This window comes from Mercenaria mercenaria, chromosome 2, assembly GCF_021730395.1.
Source record: "Mercenaria mercenaria strain notata chromosome 2, MADL_Memer_1, whole genome shotgun sequence".
Lineage (NCBI taxonomy): Eukaryota > Metazoa > Mollusca > Bivalvia > Venerida > Veneridae > Mercenaria > Mercenaria mercenaria.
In genome coordinates, this window is record NC_069362.1 from 57494068 (window position 1) to 57515224 (window position 21157).

A 21157-nucleotide genomic window follows, 5' to 3' on the forward strand; every position below is an offset into this window, starting at 1 on the left:
ATTTACATCAGGCAATGTTGTCATAATAATTACGATCTGTCTCTTCATTTACGTAAAGTTACAGTCTTTATTTATATCAGGCAATGTTGCCGTATATGATCTGTCTCTTCATTTACGTAAAGTTACAATCTTTATTTACATCAGGCAATGTTGTCATAATAATTACGATCTGTCTCTTCATTTACGTAAAGTTACAGTCTTTATTTATATCAGGCAATGTTGCCGTATATGATCTGTCTCTTCATTTACGTAAAGTTACAGTCTTTATTTATATCAGGCAGTGTTTCCGTATATGAACTGTCTCTTCATTTACATAAAGTTACACTCTTTATCTACATCAGGCAATGTTGTCGTATACGATCTGTCTCTTCATTTACATATTAAAGTTACAGTCTTGCAGTATACGATCTGTCTCTTCATTTACGTAAAGTTACAGTCTTTATTTATATCAGGCAATGTTGCCGTATATGATCTGTCTCTTCATTTACGTAAAGTTACAGTCTTTATTTACATCAGGCAATGTTGTCATAATAATTACGATCTGTCTCTTCATTTACGTAAAGTTACAGTCTTTATTTATATCAGGCAATGTTGCCGTATATGATCTGTCTCTTCATTTACGTAAAGTTACAGTCTTTATTTATATCAGGCAATGTTGCCGTATATGAACTGTCTCTTCATTTACGTAAAGTTACAGTCTTTATTTATATCAGGCAATGTTGCCGTATATGATCTGTCTCTTCATTTACGTAAAGTTACAGTCTTTATTTATATCAGGCAATTTTGCCATATATGATCTGTCTCTTCATTTACGTAAAGTTACAGTCTTTATTTATATCAGGCAGTGTTTCCGTATATGATCTGTCTCTTCATTTATGTAAAGTTACAGTCTTTATTTATATCAGGCAGTGTTTCCGTATATGATCTGTCTCTTCATTTACATAAAGTTACACTCTTTATCTACATCAGGCAATGTTGTCGTATTTCCATATACATGTACAATCTGTCTCTTCATTTAATAAAAAAAAAGTTTAAACAAATTATTTGTGATAATTAAAAGATTTCATTTAAAATTTGTTTGTTAAAACTAAGCAATGAAATGCTGCATATAAAATTAAATTGTTAGAGGACAATATTCTCTGTTCGATGAAGTATTAAAGATCAAATTCATTATTTGACAGGAGCTGTTGTAAAGTTACCGATGGGAAAGCCTCTCCTCAACATGACAAGATCTACATGGTCTTTGCCTACTATCAGCACAGGAACCAACACAGAACATGTTCTAGATTCTGTTCCATTGCCAGGTACCAGTTCAGCTGTACTTGTTTCTACAAATAAAGGAAAATCTTTAAATGAAACAGGAAGTGCATTGTTTGGAAATACTTTTGTAGAGAGTGAAGCAAATAAAGTTAACACAAATCATAGTTTGGTAAGAAGCAAAATAGGTAAAAATTCAACAAAACTGGCTCAGAAAATGTCTGGATCAAACAAAGCAATTGGAAAGAAATCTGACACATTGAAATCTGGATTATACATACCTCTAGAGAAGCTGTCACGGTTAAAGCGCCAAATCAATAATGTTTCAACATCAGGCACAGCAAAAAGTCATGCCAGGGTACTACTTCTTATGAATGGCAATAAAGGGAGAAATATTTCAAATGCTCAAGATAAGTTTCTAGGAAAGGTGCTCATGTTAGTTAAACAACCTAATGTATCTACAGGACAACTAAACTACAGTTCACTTCATCATCCAGTCATCAATGTTGAATCAAGAAATAGTTTACAAGAATTACTAAACCCTGAAGAGATCAATGCAGTAAGAATGGGTGACACACTTCGTGAAGTCACTCAAAGTCAGCCAGCAATACAAAGGATAAATGATCTCAACAAAATAGCTTTACCCCTAACACCACTTGAATTTACTACAGAAAACACTTCTATGAATTCCACTAAACATTTAAATAATCAACAACTAAAAAATCTCTCACATTCACAGAACTTCACATTTAAGGATAGTACTGGTCAAACCCCATCTGTTCTAGATGTGCCGCTAAAAGAAAACCACCTACAGCTGAACAGTCGGAGAAATAACACCCAACAAGGTATGGACAATTTGATAGGCAGACAGCAAGACAAGCAGTCTAACCTAAGGACTGTAGATCTGCATAATAGTAACAGACAAACTGCTCAAAGGTTTGCAAACAGACAGACTGGAAGCCAAAGTAACAATAATCAACAAAGTAGTCGAAGTTTATCTGTCAGTGGACCATCAGTTACAAGAAGTTCAAAACAACTTATCATAAACCAGCCTCGACGTGTCGTCAGCCAACAAGGCACAAGAGCATTGGTAAGACTGCCTGTAGAACGTCAGCTTACAATACAGCAGCCTGTTAGCAGTAACAGGGTGACTGTACATTCTTCAAGACGGTCTCGCCCTAGAACCTCTATCACTGGTTCCAGACTTAACAGACCACTTGTTAGGGCAATCTCAAGTCGTAATCTTAATCAGCAAAGACCAGGCAGGAGAACTGTAGCCCCTCGTATCACACAAACACAAAGACGCAGACGTATGCAACACAGACGACCATCTACCCGCAGACAAGTAATCAGACGGCGACCATCTCCACCAGATCCATTTACAAGAAGATTTTCTGCGGGATTTCAACGAGGTTCAAATTTACTGCATCAACCTCCTTTGGATTTAACAAGTTTTGGCAACACGCCAGGTTTCAATACTCTAACACCTGTAGAGACAAGATTACCTCCCTTTAGCCCTCCAGGTTTATTTGGTGGAATTCCCCTACCTGGACTTTTCCCTGGACCAACAATCATCTAATCAAGAAGTTTTAAGGTTATCAAGGCAACTGGTTAGAAGTCTAGTGAAATTCCTTGACAGTACACAAATGGAAGTTGTTTTCTGAAAGAAGTTCAGCTATATGTTAAATTTAGTACCTGGTACTGTATAGCATAACTTATTTGTAACACATTATAAACTGGTAAAAAACAGTTGTTATAACATCTGAAAATGCCAAGTTATCAATGTATCACATGCTACAACAGGGAACAAACTTGCAATTCAGCATTAGAGTATAAGGATCTAACATGCTTGCATGTGTAAGACGGGTTTTTCACTACCCAAGGGACAGTGTGGAATGAAAAACCGAGCGTTAGTGAGGTTTTTTTATCTAAGCTGTCCCGAGAGTTGGGAAAAAAGCTGTCTTACACAGGCAGACATGTTTTACTTGCCTATCATGTTCAGTATAGATTGTGGTGACAAACAGATCTGAATATTTCCTGGCATTATTTTTATAGTTTATAACGTCATTATAGTGCTAGTACTATGTGATGTCACCTAAGTGCATGCTATTTTAAACAAGGTTTTTCCCTAGGGAAAGACAGGAATGTCTATCCATGGCGTGTGCCGGGACAAATGTTTCCCCGCTAGGTAGGCAAGAATATGTGATCGCCATGATAACATGTTTACTCGCCTGTTAAACGCTCCTTGCAAGTAACAAAAATTGCAGTCTAATGCTACTGAATTAAGTTTTTACTATATATTTCAGACTTCATAACTATAGATAATGAATTGCCAAGAATTCAAACTATAACAAGAATGACATTTACCAAGATCCCTGAACTGCTGATATATATAATGGGTGTAGAAAATCATGCAAATGTTTAATTAGGCCCAGATATAGTTCCGATTTGGAAAGAATATGTAACTAGGCGAAGATACATACTTAAGCAAAATTTCTAACCAGATATCTCACTTTCAAAAAGTTATCAAGATATTAACAGAATAACAGACTTCAGAAAAGAGAGCCAATGAAAAAAAGAAAACACAACAAAAAATTGTTATAATTAAGCAAATTTGATTATAAATTTCTGGCATTTGTATGTGAGATGAGGATGTTTCCCAGTAAAGAGAATTAAATAGACACTCTAAAATCTAATTGTTTCAGATGAATTAAGAAAGGGGCAATGCTTCGAGCATCTTTTTCAGCAGGTTAATTACTTTCCAACTGAAAACTGAAAAGTGATAAATAAATTATCATTTAAGAACAAATTAAGAAAGTTTTTATAGCAAAAATTTAGTTTTAATAAAAAGATATCCAATCTAAAAAGCAGGTTTTGCTGTACATAAACTGAAATTTTCACACAAAAGGGAGATAATTAAAAAAACTACTTTAAAATGTTCCAGTAAAATCTCTGGTCATATTATAATGAAATGTTATGGTTTACCAATATTACAACTGATTCTCTAAATATTTCAATGGATTTAACTGTTTTAATACAATGAACTCGGTCCATTTATAGTTCCTGCTCTGTACTGGCTTAGTTTTGGCAGAATGTGTAACTAGGTCCAGTTGTAGTTCCTGCCCTGTACTGGCTTAGTTTTGGCAGAATGTGTTATAGTTCCTGCCTTGTACTGGCTTAGTTTGTTGTACTGGCTTAGTTTGGGCAGAATGTGTAACTAGGTCAAGTTGTTATCCCCCGCCGATGAAATCTGGAGAGGGGTATTGAAATGGCGTTGTCCGTCCGTCAGTGTGTCCGTCCGTCCATTTCTCAGTAACTAGAAGGTAGAATTTCATGAAACTTGAAAATAAACATGAACCAACATACTGCGATGATGCCCGTCAAGTTTTTTATTGGACTGGTCAATTTCCCTTGGAGTTATTGCCCTTGATTTAAAAAAAAATGCCCAAAAATATCTGTCCGCAGCCATTTCTCAGTAACTAGCAGGTAGAATTTCATGGAACTTGAAATAAACAGGAACTAACAGACTGCGATGATGCCCGTCAAGTTTTTTTGTTTTGATTAGTCAATTTGCCATAGAGTTATTGCCCTTGATTTAATGAAAAATACCCAAAAATGTCCGTGCGCAGCCATTTCTCAGTAACTATCAGGTAAAATTTCATAAAACTTGAAATAAACATGCACCAACATACTGCGATGATGCCGTCAATTTTTATTTTTGATTGGTCAATTTCCCTTAGAGTTATTGCCCTTGATTTAAAGAAAAATCCACGTCTGCAGCCATTTCTCAGTAACAAGCTGGTAGAATTTCATGAAACTTGAAATAAATATGAACCAACATACTTCGATGATGCCTGTCATTTTTTTTTTTAATTGGTCAATTTTCCTTAGAGTTATTGCCCTTTAATTGTTTAAAAATCTACAGATTTGTACATAACAAACCAACCAGTTGGTAGAATTTCATTAAACTTGTTTCATTTTTCCACGAACATTTATTATAAACATGTGAAGTTGTGTACCCACACCTGGTCACCACCTTGCCTTGGTCACACCCCCTCACCTCAAAGTCGAATCTGACCTGTATTTTATCATGTTACACCTGTGTACCAAAAATTATTTAAATCGGTCAAGCCTTTCATGAGTTATCATCCGGCAACCATTAACTGTTCAGGGTCACTGTGACCTTGACCTTTGACCTACTGACCCCAAATTCCAACTTGATCTTATTTTCTGATGTTACACCTTTGTACCAAAAATTATTTAAATCGGTCAAGCCTTTCATGAGTTATCATCCGGCAACCGTTAATTGTTCAGGGTCACTGTGACCTTGACCTTTGACCTACTGACCCCAAATTCGAATTTGACCTTATTTTCTGTGTACCAAAAATTATTTAAATTGGTTCAGCCTTTCAAGAGTTATCATCCGGAAACCATGAAAACCAACGGACGAACGGACCGACCAACCGACTGCCAAGCTCACTCCGATATACACGCCCTCCCAAACTTCGTTTTGTGGGGGTATAACTAGGTCCAGTTGTTGTTCATGCCCTGTACTGGCTTAGTTTGGGCAGAATGTGTAACTAGGTCCAGTTGTTGTTCATGCCCTTTACAGGCTATAGTTCCTGCTGTGTAATGACTGGGTTTGAGCAGACTGTGCTGCCAGGTCCATATGTAATTCGACTCTGAAATCACTGGGTTTGAGTAGATTGTGTCACTAGGCCCAAATCTACTTTAGGTGCTGAAATGACTTGGCTGAGCAGATTGTGTAACCAGGTCCATATATGGTTTTGACTCTGAAATCACTGGGTTTGAATAGATTGTGTCACTAGGCCAAGATCTACTTTAGGCACTGTAATGACTGGGTTTAAGTAGAATGTGTAACCAGGTCCATATATAGTTGCAACCATTTTTATGTAAGACTTACTTTTGTGCATTTTAAATCCAAATATCTTTATGTTTTAATGGAGCTGATACATGTGTTTATGTTTGTACTTTGATGTATATAATAAAGAAATCATATAACTGCCATTACACCTATTTCCAACTAGATGAAGTGTTAAATCATCAATAAACTGTGACAGTTGCACAGTTCATAAAAATCATTGAGCAATATATAGTCATACAATGAAAAATATCCTCATCTATTTATATACATATACTATTATGTATTGTATTTTATTACTGAACACGCTTATTTTAATGTATTTATTACTTACTGTATTGCATTATATGAAATATTATCATATTATTTAATATTGTTCTGTCTATACTAAGATATAATACGGAAAAGTTACCAGCTTAAAACATATTAGGTGAACTGATGGACAGGTCTAATATGATTTTGCAGCTGAGTAAAAGTTCAGATATATCCAATATTGTTTTGTACGATATAACTTTTTTTATTCTTTGCAGAAGGTGACAATAGCATATATATATATATATATATATATATATATATATATATATATATATATATATATATATATTCAAAGGACAGTGCATCAAGCATTTACTGATGTATTTCATGTAGAAGCTTATATATTTTAGTTATCAATGTGTACCAAAATTTTGAATAGTCAAATATGGACTATATTTTTATCTCATATATGGTAATATATCAACAGTCATGTGATGTAAGTGTGATCAGTCATGTGATGTGTGATCAGTCATGTGATGTAAGTGTGATTCACTGTTGGAAAAGAAAAATATGCATAGAAGAAAATGTGTATGTTTAAAGTGTTTGCCACAACCAATATATATTATACACTAATACATGTATATATTAACTATTCCAATTGTTATTTATATCTTATATTTACATGTTTGTTTTCTCTCTAATCTACATGTACTATTTGTTGGTGCCTTGGAAATGCATGTACTTTGAGATAATTTGTAGGAAATATAATACAGTGTGTAAAGTTTGTGTTTCACTGAGACATTTCGACTGTAAATACTGCAAGAACAGGATCAAAGTGGTGGTACAACTCAAGGGACAATTCAGTAATGGTTCATATATACATTAAATCATCAATAATCAATTTGGTTGAAAAAGCACAGAAAATAGAAAGTCCTATGGATGAAATCTGATATATCATTTTCCCATTAACTTATCATGTATTGTTATAATATGTTTTTTGTTTACTCATGTTGTTTTCCTGTGTGTTTTTGTTAAAGAAAAGAACAAAACTGATACAGTTGTTTTCAAATATTTGTTGTCTTGTCCTGTTGGGTCAATCAAATACCGACATAGTCAAAAAGGTTCATAATTATAAAAATGCCACTGTTTGAAAAACAAGAATTGTCTAATGACAGCACACTCAACTATTTGAAGCCATTCTACCTGACAGCCTTTGCGAATTATAACGATGTGGAGTGTGAACTGTAAGGACATTCCATATTTGAAAGGGCTCATCTCAACATAATTTCATTATAGTTTGTGAGCTAAGAAAAATGGAGCCTATAACAGTGGTAAGGTTGGGCCTATCATATTGTTTGTCATTCTTGCAAAAATGTAAGCAAGAGTTATGAAACCTGACAAGCGAGGTCATCTTGTGATGCCAGAGATATGAGAATAATGTAAAAACATTTTGGTCCAGTAGTTTCTGAGAAACATGCTTACATGCAAAACTTTCAAAATATTTCTATATTAAAAAGGGGCATAGTTTTAACAAAATGAAAGTCAAGTTATGTTACTTCTTCTGAGAGGTCATCTTGTGATGTCAAAGATTTGTGTGGAGTTTGAAAGCATTTGACCTTGCAGTTTCAGAGAAACCTGCTTATATGCAGAGATTTAAATTTCTAACAGTAAAAGGGGCATAATTTTAACAAAATAAAAGCTAGAGTTACGTTACTTGCCCTGTTAGGTCTCATTATGAAGCAAAAGACATGTGTGAAGTTTGAAAAGCATTTGGCTTAGCAGTTTTTGAGAAAACTGCTTACATGCACAACTTTAACCAAAATATCTATGTTAACAAACAAATTCAGTGACTTTGTGTCCCCTGCCGAACTGATTGAAGGTTCCACACTTGAAGAAGCATTCTCTGCCTATAAAAACACTTAAATACGATTGAATTTCAGTCTCTTTGAAAGCTATTAATTCCTTACTAAATTACTGATGAAAAAACATTTTTCTATATTTACCGGTAGTAACAATGACCTTGCCTGAACTTTCCAAAAACATTGGTCTAAATAAAAGCTACCTATTTACCAGGCTTCAATTCTGCTTACCTCATTCCTAACTGTAGTTATTAAGAGAAAACCGTTTTTCTATTTTTAGTAACAATGATCCTGACCGTGATAAAAGCAACCAAAAATACATCTTAAATCATGGCCTCCGTGCAAGCTTCTTTAATTCCAAGTTTGACTTCAATACCCTAGTCCTTACTAAGTTACTGAGAAGAAACAATTTTCTATTTTTAGTAAAGACAAACCTTGACCTTGACCCCAGTTATCAGAACGCATATCAGCTTCCAAGAAAGTTATATATGTACTGAGCTTGGTCACAATATCACATTGGGAAAATGGACCCTAAAATGCCATTAAAGTAACAAAGAATTACCCTATATGATAAACATTAAATAAGTACTAAGGGATATAACTCATGTGTTCCTGAAGCAATCTGGCTGATTCTTGCAAGGACACTTTTCCCAGTAACAGTTAATACGATTACCATGTTTTATTAAAATCCTTCAAACAATGTCTGAGATGACTCCAGATGGACAAAAAATGGAATAAAAACACTATTTGTAAAATAGAATGTGCGAGCTCGTTTGTACTGCTAAGCACTTTGCCATAATTGTTCTGGTATATTGTGGTGGTGATTTAGTTTGTATAAATTCTATAGACTTATATAATAATGCATAATGTGAACTTGTATCCTAGCAGATCTCACCTATATCACAGATTGAACTGTTCTGAATTTAATTATATCCCTAAATTCACATTAACTCTATAAAATTCATTGTATCCTGGAGATCCAGTTAACTTTCACAGAGAAAAAATATAGCTTCTCTGGTCCCAATCAGTTAAAATGACAAAAATGTCAACATTGATTGTGAGACATGATAACAAAGATTCGAGTATATATGCAAATGTTGAACCAGTACAAATGTGTAGTACTATTCGGGTGTGTATACATAGCAGCATCGAAACTAATCTTAGTTAGGTTAGGGTTAGGGTTCTACCATGTTTCATTGAAATCCTAAAAACAAACAGAATTCTGAGATATGACTCCGGATGGACAAAAACTTGAATAAAAACACTATTCATGTACTAAATATATAACTGCAAAGGGCCATTAATCTTGTCTTTCTCTATGAAAATGAATGAAACTTGCAGGGCCTCATTGCCCTGTAGTGCTCATTGCCCTGTAGCATTGAACATTTCGACATACTCCCTGCAGACAGAAAATGGAATAAAACACTATATATGTATTATATATACATGTACAAAGGGCCATAAATCTTCTTACTCAGGCAATCTGACCAAAACTTGCTGGGTGGCATTTCCCTATAGCAGCTTACATTTCTATCATATTTTATTAAAATACTCCAAACCATGTCATAGATATGACTTCGGACAGAAAGATGGACAGACATAAAGATGGACGCCAAAACTATATCCCTTCGGAGGGGGATAAAAAGGGACATAATTTTGACAAAATAAAAGCTAGAGTTATGTAACTTGTCCTGTGAAATCATCTTGTGATGCAAAGGACAACTGTGAAGTTTACTAGTATTTGGCTAGGTGATTTTTGAGAAATCTGCTTACACACAAAACATTTGTAAAAAAAGAGAGAGAAATTGCATGAGTACATAAAATTATATAATTATGTATATCCATGAACTTTTCTCAAAGATAAAACAAAACTCCATTATATCAGAGGAGGACGGGAGCAAAATTTAAAATTTGATAGTTCATCCATGTTGTACCACAGAAAAATGGTGTTGGTCCTTTCCATATGGCGAATAATTACAAAATAAGCTATTTGTAGGAACACTAAGTCTACAAAAAAAATTCTGGTCACAAAAACAAGTCCTTACCAGGTACAGATATGTCAAAATACACCTAAAATTTTTTGGTACCACAGAAAAGTGGTCTCGGAATTTCCCTACAGCCAGTAATAAAAAAGTTACAAAACAAGCTATTTATAATAACAACAAAAGGAAGTAATTCTAAACAAGAGCTCGTCGAACACGAAATGACCCCCTTGATGCATTCAGTAACTGAACCTATTAACCTAACAAGAGATCATAGAGTGATCTTGGCACCCACCACAGAGCCATTTTTGAAGGTTTCAAATTTCAAGACTAGCTCAAGGTCAAAATCAAGGTCAAATTTCATGTGGTCCAAATTTGAAAGCTGTGGCTTCAGAAATGTGAAAGTAGGTCACTAGATCAATTTCAAGGTCAAAGTTCATTTCGGTACATAAAACTATGCATGTGGTCCAAATTTGAAGGCTGTAGCTTGAGAAATGTGAAAGTTGGTCACTAGGTCAAAATCAAGGTCAAATTTCATTTCGGAACACAAAACTATGCATGTGGTCCAAATTTGAAGCCTGTACCTTCAAAAATGTGAAAGTAGGTCACTAGGTCAATAACAAGGTCAAAGTTTGTTTCGGTACACAAACCTATGCATGTGGTCCAAATTTGAAGGCTGTAGCTACAGAAATGTGAAAGTAGGTCACTAGGTCAAGATCAAGGTCAACTCATGTCAAGGTTCATCTTGCCACTCAAAACAATACATGTGGTCCAAATTTGAATGATATAGGTTACGGACATGAAGATTCTAAGTTTTTCCCTGTATAAGTCTATATTAACCATGTGACCCCCGGGGTGAGGCCATATTTGACCCTAGAGGGATAATTTGAACAAACTTGGTAGAGAACAACTAGATGATACTACATTACAAATATCAAAGCCCTAATCTTTGTGGTTGGACAAGAAGATTTTCAAAGTTTTTCCCTATATAAGTCTATGTAAACCGTGTGACCCGGGGCCATATTTGACCCTAGGGGAATAATTTAGATAATCTTAGTAGAGGACCACTAGATGATGTCATATACCAAATATCAAAGCCCTTGGACCTGTGGTTTTGGACAAGAGGCTTTTCAAAGTTTTTTCTTATAGAAGTCTATATAAACCATGTGACCTCCGGGGTGGGGCCATATTTGACCCAAGGGAAATAATCTGAACAGTCTTGGTAGAGGACCATTAGATTTTGCTACATACCAAATATCAAAGCCCTAGGCCCTGTGGTTTTGGACAAGAAGATCAGAAACCGTTTAACTGTTCCTGGCCAATGTGACCTTGACCTTTGACCTAATGACCTCAAAATCAATAGAGGTCATCTGCTGGTCATGACCAACCTCACTATCAATTTTCCTGACACTAGGCCCAAGCGTTCTTGGTTTTGGACAAGAAGATCTGAAACCGTTTAACTGTTCCTGGTCACTGTGACCTTGACCTTTGACATACTGACCTCAAAATCAATAGTGGTCATCTGCTGTCATGACCAACCTCCCTACCAACTTTCATGACCCTAGGCCTAAGCATTCTTGAGTTATCATCCGGAAATCTTTCAACTGTTCAGGGTCACTGTGACCTTGACCTTTGACATACGGACCTCAAAATTAATAGGGGTCATCTGCTGGTGATGATCAACCTCCCTATCAACTTTCATGATCCTAGGCCCAAGGGTTCTTGAGTTATCATCCGGAAACCGTTTTACTAATCAGGGTCACTGTGACCTTGACCTTTGACATACAGATCTCTAAATCAATAGGGGTCATCTGCTTGTGATGATCAACCTCCCTATCAACTTTCATGATCCTAGGCCCAAGCGTTCTTGAGTTATCATCCGGAAACGGATTGGTCTACATTCCGACCGACCGACCGACATCTGCAAAACAATATACCCATCCTTCTTCGAAGGGGGGCATAAAAAAATGCAAGTCCACAAAAAAGGGATCTGCCAAATAAAAGATATATTTTAAGTTATGCTCTGGACACAAAATATGATGGGCAGATTTGACCTTGCTGTGACCTTGACCTTTGACTTACATGCTCATGCACTACTCCGCACATTGTCTCATCAACACCTACCTACATCCCAAGTTTGAAGTTCATACCTTGAATGGTTATTTAATTACGCTCCGGACACAACATATCGAGTTTTGACCTTTTAGCTCAATTTGTGACCTTAACTTTTGACCTACAGAGCTGGTTCAAGTGCTCTGCACATCATCGCATTGCCATCTACCTATATGCCAAGTTTGAAGTTGATAACCTTAGTGGTTATATAGACAGATGCCGGACGGACGGACTCGCCATCACATAACACGTCCATTTATTTAAAACAGGCATAAAAAAAAATAAATAAAACAATTCATGCAAATTTGGAAATTTCTGTAATCATTTGTAACATTTATGTAACATTCTATACAGTAAACCTCTATTACCAGGAACAGCTTGGGACCTCTAACAAGAGCTGTCACAGGAGACAGCGCGTTCGACTATTTCGATGCTGGATAGTGAAACTGGGCACATCTGAGGAAACTAGAGCTGTCACTGGAGTGTTTAATGACTCCAATTGTGGATGAAAATATTGCACAATAGCCTGAGTCTATGTCAAAAATATCAACTTAAAGTAATAAGAGAGGTAAAGATAAAATGTATCAAAACACTATATAAGTATATCCTAAGCAAAAAGGGGCATAATTCATTAAATATTGGTGCCAGAGTTATGCAGCTTGTGTCATATAGTGTGGGTGATGATGTTGAACAACTATTTTAAGTTTGAATCATATCCATTAAGTAATAACAGAGACAGAGTAAAAGTGCATCAAAACTTTAACCTAAAATTCTAAGTAAAAAGGGGGAATAATTAATAAAAAATTGGTGCCAGAGTTATGCATCTTGCGTCATATGATGTGGGTGATGTTGTTGAACAACTCTTTTAAGTTTGAATCAAATCCATTCAGTAATAACAGAGACAGTGAAAGTGCATCAAAAATTTAACCTAAAATTCCAAATAAAAAGGGGAAATAATTCATGAAAAATTGGTGCCAGAGTTATGCACCTTGTGTCTTATGATAAGGGTAATGATGTTGAACAATTGTTTAAGTTTGAATCAGATCCATTGAGTAATAACAGAGATAGAGTGAAAGTGAATAAAACTTTAACCTGAAATTCTAAGTGAAAAGGGGAATAATTCATGAAAAATTGTGCCAGAGTTACGCATCTTTTGTCATATGATGTGGGTGATGATGCTGAACAACTATTTTAAGTTTGAATCAAATCCATTCAGTAATAACAGAGGTAGAGTGAAAGTGCACCAAAAATTTAACCTGAAATTCTAAGTAAAAAGGGGGAATAATTCATGAAAAAATGGTGCCAGAGTTATGCACCTTGTGTCATATGATGTGGGTGATAATGTTGAACAACTATTTTAAGTTTGAATCAAATCCATTCAGTAATAACAGAGACAGAGTGAAAGTGCATCAAAACTTTAACCTGAAAATCTAAGTGAAAAGGGGGGATAATTCATGAAATATTGGTGCCAGAGTTATGACCCTTATGTCAGATGATGTGGATGAAGATGAGGAATAAGTATTTCAAGTTTGAATCAAATCCATCAAGTAATTACAGAGATAAGTTGAAAAAAGAGAAAGTGCACCAAAACTTTAACCAAGGTGGGGACGCGGAAAGACGCCGACGCCGGGGTGAGTAGGATAGCTCTCCTTATACTTTGTATAGTTGAGCTAAAAATTGTTCCTTATAACCGAGGTTCCTTATATCCGTATAGCGAACTAGTTCCTTGTAACCGAGGCTTGTATAACGAGCACAATTTGTATAGCGAACACTATTTGACTGACGTTTTTAAAGGGCTATTTCACAGTATGTTGTCACACTCTGGACCGTCCATTAATCTTTGTGAGAATGTTGCTAGTCTAGTACCGATCTTTTCCTGGAGAGATTGTAAGGTAAACTGCCTGCATGTATATGACTGAAATAGTGTTGAAACACGGCGTTAAACTAAGCCAAAATGTATGTCGGTTATAGAATGACTGTAAATTGTGTTTTATTTTTTGTCGGTTATTTCTATCTTCTTTTTTAGAAAGCGCTACATTATGACTATACGATATGTTGCAGTTACTCCCCTTACCTTGCTCGACTGCATGTTATGTGAAATAGGCATCAATACTAATATAAAATAAATGTTTAAATTTTTATTTTGCACACACTAGACAACGGAGCCATATATTAAAGTGTAAATTAGTTTTGCTATTGTCCATTTTTGGTAAATGTCAATGATGATATCATATATTTTCTTTTTATATTATCCATGAATTAACAAACTAAAGATCATAGAAATGAAGTTATTTGTGTTTATTTTTAATACTCGAAACAACAAAGGAAACACCGAGCCATATGCTCTACATTGAATTTTATTCAACACAATAAATAATATATATATGTAACAATATAGAACAAATGACTCATTGAGATGTATTTTTAAACATAATATAAATACAGCAGTATCTAAGATTGGGTTTTGTTGGCCGCTCGAAAAAAGAAAGTAGAATTGTTCAACCGAAAGGAGACCAGGCGCGTCAAAGCAATACAACACAACTATAGGGCTATAATTAACAGTGATACCAAACAACTTCGAACTGACACTAACACCACTGAACGATACGGTAGAACTGAAGTACGCCAGAACCGATGGCTGTGCATTGCAACGACGGAGCCAGTGGTGCCACATGTCAGGGACCGACCGCCCGCAGGTAGCTGTAAACGGTCGGCGACTAACATGCGGACCCCTGCGTGAAGGTAAGCACATAGTTGCATGCAAAGGGTAGTACACAAAAGAGGATGGATGTGCCTTGCAACGACGGAGCCAGTGGTGTCACACGACAGGGACCGACCGCCCACAGGTGGCTGCAAACGGCCGACAACTATCGTGCGGACCACTGCATGAAGGATAGCACAGTTGCATGCAAAGGGTTACTGTTTGACAGTGAAGCACCGAGTAACGTGGCAGATGTACACAAGTACACCAAAAGAGGATGGCTGTGCATTCCCAACGACGGAGCCAGTGGTGTCACACGACAGGGACCGACCGCCCGCAGTTACTGCAAACGGGCGGCAACTATCATGCGGACCACTGCATGAAGGTAAGCACATAGTTGCATGCAAAGGGTTGAGAACGCAATACATAAAGCAAAAACCAGCAATACCAACTAGATTTCGCCTAACACTAGGGCAAAAACCTATTCAACCCGAGCCACCTAGCCACGAACTTGATTGAAAGCAATACGCCAAAGTACGGTGCTTAGGACGGGATATGGCATTTAGCCTAGCTTTACAGCAATAACCTGACGCGCCTGATCGCCCCTCGGTATGCACAATTAGAATTTTTCCGTGACAAGAGCGACATTATAAAGAAAGGAAAATAAATAAATAAAAGAAATAAACGTGATTGAATAAATTTTTTTTAGATTCTGATAGAAACATCATCCTTGAAATGATTAAAGACACATATCTTCGAACTTTAAATCACAAAAGCACATAACGCGAATTCGTACAATAAATACAAAACTGTCCATCTGTTTATAATCCATAGTTAAACTTCGTATTAATTAATCAGCTCTATATCAGTTCTTGGAATAAAAAGGCCCGTATCACAAAACAGTTTATCAGATGAGTATGTAGGAAATGTCCGTCTTATTGATCACATACTTATCGAATACCTGCATTACTGCACCCACGGTGGAATAAACTATGTTGAAAATGTTCTCCATACACGGCTAGCTGATGTTCACTAGAGGATGTTCCTTGATTTATTAACGACTTACAATGTTCATGTCGTTAACAGATTCGTACTTCAGGTATTTTCTGTTGATACAGGACCCTTTCCATAACCACGTTTATAATCGGTCCTATAACAATAAAAACTACAGAAAAACAGTAAAAATGTTCATATCAAAGACACTACATGATACTGTTGTATGACTAAAGACTGCTTTTAAACAATTTATGATCCAAAGCACCAGAAACGCAATAATAACAATAGTTCGTTTTTTTAAACATTGTGTTTGAAAACATTAAATACAACGTTTTGTAACCTTAACTCTGGCTTCCATAATTTAAAGCTTCTAGTAAAGAAAAACGTGAGCTCAAGCTAAAACTAAACATAATCAGAAAGTAGAAAAATCATTTTGTAAGTAGAGAAAGTTTAGTTTGAAAAATTGTAAACCCGCATGACCTAGTAAACAACTGTACGGGGTGTGGCGGGCGGGAAAGTTTGTGTTGGCTGTCAAGTTAAAACGAGTTAACTGAGCAGATAGCACGAGATTTTCGCTTTTATACGGCTATACGATGTACATGTCGCATAGCTGGTACCCTAATTAACGGATCAATAATACAACCAAACCAGTCGAAAAGTTGAACAAGTAAAACTGCCTAGTAACGAAAACAACGCCGTTGTTTCTCGAAAATAAAATAAATTATTTTTAGTTGAAAATAATTTTCATTATTTTTAATACTCGAAACAACAAAGGAAACACCGAGCCATATGCTCTACATTGAATTTTATTCAACACAATAAATAATATATATATGTAACAATATAGAACAAATGACTCATTGAGATGTATTTTTAAACATAATATAAATACAGCAGTATCTAAGATTGGGTTTTGTTGGCCGCTCGAAAAAAGAAAGTAGAATTGTTCAACCGAAAGGAGACCAGGCGCGGGCAAAGCAATACAACACAACTATAGGGCTATAATTACAGTGATACCAAACAACTTCGAACTGACACTAACACCACTGAACGATACGGTAGAACTGAAGTACGCCAGAACCGATGGCTGTGCATTGCAACGACGGAGCCAGTGGTGCCACATGTCAGGGACCGACCGCCCGCAGGTAGCTGTAAACGGTCCCGGGGACTAACATGCGGACCCCTGCGTGAAGGTAAGCACATAGTTGCATGCAAAAGGGGAGTACACCAAAAGAGGATGGATGTGCCTTGCAACGACGGAGCCAGTGGTGTCACACGACAGGGACCGACCGCCCACAGGTGGCTGCAAACGGCCGACAACTATCGTGCGGACCACTGCATGAAGGTAAGCACAGTTGCATGCAAAGGTTACTGTTTGACAGTGAAAGCACCGAGTAACGTGGCAGATGTACACAGTACACCAAAAGAGGATGGCTGTGCATTGCAACGACGGAGCCAGTGGTGTCAAAACGACAGGGACCGACCGCCCGCAGGTTACTGCAAACGGGCGGCAACTATCATGCGGACCACTGCATGAAGGTAAGCACATAGTTGCATGCAAAGGGTTGAGAACGCAAAACATAAAGCAATACCAGCCAATACCAACTAGATTTCGCCTAACACTAGGGCAAACCTATTCAACCCGAGCCACCTAGCCACGAACTTGATTTGAAAGCAATACGCCAAAGTACGGTGCTTTTGGACGGGATATGGCATTTAGCCTAGCTTTACAGCAATAACTGACGCGCCTGATCGCCCCTCGGTATGCACAATTAGAATTTTTCCGCCACAATAAATTTTAATTTATCCCCCAAAATTCTCTATTTAAACGGTAACTGTTAATTTTCTAAGATTGTAATTATTAAGTCCCGAATGTAATCCAAATAAAACACAAGACCGTCCAATTTTAAATGTACACGTTTCGAAAAAGTGATGTTCGCGCATCAATATCTGGACTGATGATGTCACTTCTCCCAGATCCCAGATGACGTCACTTTTTTTTTTTTTTTTTTTTTTTTTTGTAGTTAGTGTATAGTATTTAAATGCGAGTAACCAAGTAGGGCCTACTAGCCCGTCTTTTTAATCTATGTTTTAACGCGTATACTGTCATAAATTCAGACCTACTTCCGGATGTAAAGATTTACACAGCTAGGAGACGATCTGAACAGTTTCATAATAACCTGCAAAGGGTAACCCTCGATAGCCAGATCTGTTGCTCTGCCTATTCTGAAGCTATGTGTTGTATAATTTGCGCTTATCAGGTTAGACTTACGGATTAACCGCAGATACCGGACATGTGTTATTCCCATGTCGAGGTATTTTTAAGAGAATGGGGCTTCCATTCTGATTTTTTTTTTTTTTTTTTTTTTTTTTTTTTTAAAGTTAATTCGTACAATTGTATAGATCTAACTTTCGTCATTGGCGACATTCAAAGTAGTCTGGCCAAATACTTTTTCTGATACAAGCTTGTTTGCAGAAACTAACTCGCTGACCCGAAATAAAATAAACCATACTAAACCAAAGTAAAAGGCGTTTTAGAGAAATTTTACTTCATAGATGTTATTGCAAACTTGCCACAAAGAATTCAAAACAGTTAACGTTACGGGCTTAGTAAGTGTAGCCGTATTCTCACGTGTCATGCAGCTTCTGTGGCAGTCTACAAGTATTTATTATTATTATTGTTATTATTATTATTATTATTATTATTATTATTATCAATATTATTATTATTTTAATTAGCAATATACGACCTAAGTCATAAAATACGTTAAGTTTATTATAAAAATCAATACCCGCAACATAGGCTGAAATTGATTTCGGCAATAGGCCTTTCTCAAAGAAATAAGATACTAATAAAACAATGTGATGGACCGAGATTAGGTCTTGTTTCAACAATCCGTAAGAGGAACGATTTTTTTTTTTTTATTATTTTATTATTATCATTTTTCATTTAACGTTAACAGCAGTGTTGTAAGTTGCATTAGAGTTAAAGGTCCACTACTAACACCCGAGCGAGTATTAATGAAAACGAGAGTTTTAGCTGTGACTTTCTATTTACTGAAAATATGAGCCACTGCATCGGATCTGACCAAGTAGTCATGAATATGTTCAAGAATAACAACAGATAAACGAACAAAAATGCCAATTTCAAACCGAAATTATGTTTTCCGAAAGCTAACACGAACCCGTCGTGCATCTTGGGATTTTTTTTTTTTTTTTTTTTTTTTTTTGGAAGAAACGAGACTATAATTTATAAATATTTAGATGTAACATATATGCCCAAACGATAACGTGATTTTTACAAACTTAGCATAGGAATTTAACATTTTGTAACTCACAAAAACTTCATGAAAATCATTCTTATACAGCTATACTACAAGTTTTCGGGACGACAATTTAGGCCAACCCGAATAAAAGTGTTTTCACAATTTCGTCAGTTAATCGCTATTCAGTATAGTTTTAAGAATATAAATAAGTAACTATCTTACACTGTAGAAACAAAATGTGATTGGAATTTACCTAAGAACACTGATTTATGTACATATCATGGCTACATTAATTAACTCAATAACATTTTAGGCATTAAACACATTGTCTTTGGCTATAATATGTCACTGTCAATTTGAAACTAAAAATTTGCACATCTTAAATTTTCATGCAACTCATGTATAATTACCATCATGGAAATACAGTTATTTTGTCGCGCGTCTCTTAAGCCCTGCTCCCGTCCTACCTTTTAACTTTAAATTGTCACTGAAAAAACATGAAAATCCTGACTATGAACAGTGACGCCTGTCAAAATAGAGTATTTTATATAAAATTCTATATGAAATACCTGTGGTTTTGCATGCTAAAGTGTGGCACGTGGCCGTTAACTGTTACTATGGCCTGTTATTGTTATCATGAGTTGCATACACACAAAATAATTTGAATAGCCGGGGAACAAGGCTTTAAACGGATATTCGTTTGAATTAATTTTAAAATCACTTGATTCCGGAGAATTTCCGACCGATTACGGAAAATTGATAAACACGAAAGTAGGACAAAATGACCACCCATGTCGGTCTAAAAATACAGAACAATCATTTGTTTCTCTGTACATGTGCATGTGATGATTTCAGGGGAAGATAATTTTATGGCGCCCTTAAGTAACAAAGATTAAATTGGCATATTTCCTTTTACAAATCTGTTGCTTTAAAAACGCGGGAACATATGCAGCTAAATTGTCATCGGATAATCGGACTATACTGACACGCGTATTGGTACCGACCTGATTATCTAAGTTTGAAGAAAATGGGACATTACACAAATTAGTATCGCCACACCCCAACGATTTTAAGGACAATTATTAACATTTCTAGATAAAAAATTATTGTAAAATTTTCTCAAAATCAATAGTATTTAACTCACCGGCATTCTGAACTAATCGTTCGTCCAGCAATTCAACAACCCTCTTTTGACCCCTATCCGTCCTTGGGTTGACGTCTGGCTGACCTGGCTGGTCCTTCCTTTGTGGAGGGTCCTCTGGCGGTAATGCCTGCCTGGACCTCAGGTAGCTGAGGTTCCTCGCGATTGTGAGCATTATTCGCCTGATGACGATTATTCCTCCTGGAATAGCCCTGTGGTTGTAATGTACCTTCATGACATTGCCGAGCCTCAAACAACCTAGGTTCTGCCGGTTTGCGAACGTTGTCCATTACTTGGGTCTGCCTACGCCCTGCCGGTGCTCTCCTGTTACGTCCGCGTGGCATTATTAGAAAGTGTTAGTCTTCTCCTCGACAAAATTCTTATTCCGATAATAACGATACAAAAACTTTTCCATTGACCAAAGTTTGTGTTGGCTGTCAAGTTAAAACGAGTTAACTGAGCAGATAGCACGAGATTTTCGCTTTTATACGGCTATACGATGTACATGTCGCATAGCTGGTACCCTAATTAACGGATCAATAATACAACCAAACCAGTCGAAAAGTTGAACAAGTAAAACTGCCTAGTAACGAAAACAACGCCGTTGTTTCTCGAAAATAAAATAAATTATTTTTAGTTGAAAATAATTTTCATTATTTATGTGCATGAAAGCGTATGAAAGTGCCGACGTTACTCTGACGTCATC